The sequence below is a fragment of the Galeopterus variegatus genome, unplaced genomic scaffold (genome assembly GCF_000696425.1).
Source record: "Galeopterus variegatus unplaced genomic scaffold, G_variegatus-3.0.2 Scaffold5753, whole genome shotgun sequence".
In the NCBI taxonomy this organism is placed as follows: domain Eukaryota; kingdom Metazoa; phylum Chordata; class Mammalia; order Dermoptera; family Cynocephalidae; genus Galeopterus; species Galeopterus variegatus.
The window spans coordinates 78,855-80,451 of NW_007731864.1; the positions used below are offsets into that span (position 1 = coordinate 78,855).

Genomic DNA, 1,597 nt, shown 5'->3' on the forward strand with positions numbered 1-1,597 from the left:
TATAAGACATAGTCATAGTCCTTAAAGAGCTTACAAATCTCATGTAAGGAAGGAGAAGACAAAATGCAGAGGACAAGTTACTGTATGGGTCCACAGAAAGTACTATAAGAGCACAAGGATTGAGTATGGAGTGGTCAGTAATGACTTCCGGATATTATTACATAAGGATTTGTAATCTTTATGAAGTTATGAAGAACATTAGGTACCACAAATGAAGCAAAGAAAATGTAGGACATTATGTTTACATCAGTATGAATGGAGTATCTTTGCAATGATGGGGGAAATGAAGAGAGATGAAACTGGAGAAATAAGCAGAGCCTACAGCAAGATGGACTTTATAGTTCTGTGGCTATTCAGCATCCAGTTGCCTTTCTAAATGCCCTGATTTCCTTTTGGTGTAAGTCAGGGTTCAATGATGAGACAGAAACTACACAGGTACAGTGGAAGAGCACTCTTTATACAAGAGTAATTCCTCCACCTGCTTACCTTCTTAGGGACCTGGTCTGATCTGTTAATGCCTTTCTCTGCCATATTTTCAAAATCTCCATCTCTATTGGTGACTATCCATCAGATTAAATATTCTCATATCTTTTCTATCTTAACGACAATGATATGCCCTACTTCTTTCACAACCTAAATTCTTCAGTTAGTGCCAGGCAAAAACATTTCCTCAGAAAATTTTAATGAAGGAATGAAGGTATGATAAATGAATAAGTGATTGATGGGATCTATACTCCTGTCTCTGGTTCTTTATTTCCCAATAACCAATCCATTGTGCTGTCTTATGTCCCTTCTAGTCTATTGAAAATGACTTGGCAAAGTTGTTGTTGACTTGTGTCACTAAATCTCAAGGGCACATTTCAGTTCTTATCTATCTTGACTTCTGTGTTGAAATTTAAAATTCCTTATTCAATATTCTCTTCCCTTAGCTTCCATTACACCTGTTAGTAGATTATTTGATTTGAACATGGTTTTAGAAACAACAATTAAAGCTTAAAGCAAATCTAGGTCTAAAAAGACCCTGTTTTTTAAGTAATGGATGTACCACTTACTAGCTGTGTGACCTAATAGAAATCTGTGTCCTGAGCTCTAAGTGTGTTATCTGTAAAATGGATGTTGTATCTCCTGCTTTGCCTGCATCACAGGATTGATACAAGCAACAAATCAATAATATATGTTAAATTCCTGTTTAGAAAATATGAAAAATAATAAATAGGTTGTTGTAAGTAAAAGTGTAATATCCTGAGAACCTAATCACGTTCCTTGGAAACTTTGTGAAATAAAAGTTGAAACAGACCAAACCTGATTCTTTTTCTCAGAGTCTGAATGTATCAGTTTGTCACAGGTTGCTTCTTGAACAAGATTTTAAATGAACTATTTGAAAACAGGAATTGTATTGTTTTATCCTGTAATAATTACAGGGATTATAACTTATTTTTGGTTGTATCCAGTGTCTTCCATATATGCTAGTTGTGCCAATAAATATATATTGAATGAATGAATAAATAAATGAGTGCTGGGTTCCTGGTAAATTATGGGTTAAGGAATTATTTGTGTCCTTGATTTTTGAAAGTTATTTTATTAAGAATCAATTAGC

At 34.1% G+C, this 1,597-nt stretch overlaps 1 protein-coding gene across 1 annotated transcript in view; it reads left to right on the top strand.

Annotated features, from left to right (window-relative positions):
• The window catches only part of NAALAD2 (N-acetylated alpha-linked acidic dipeptidase 2), a 59,354-nt gene that overhangs the window by 43,677 nt on the left and 14,080 nt on the right, over window positions 1-1,597 (top strand). The window lies entirely within an intron of this gene.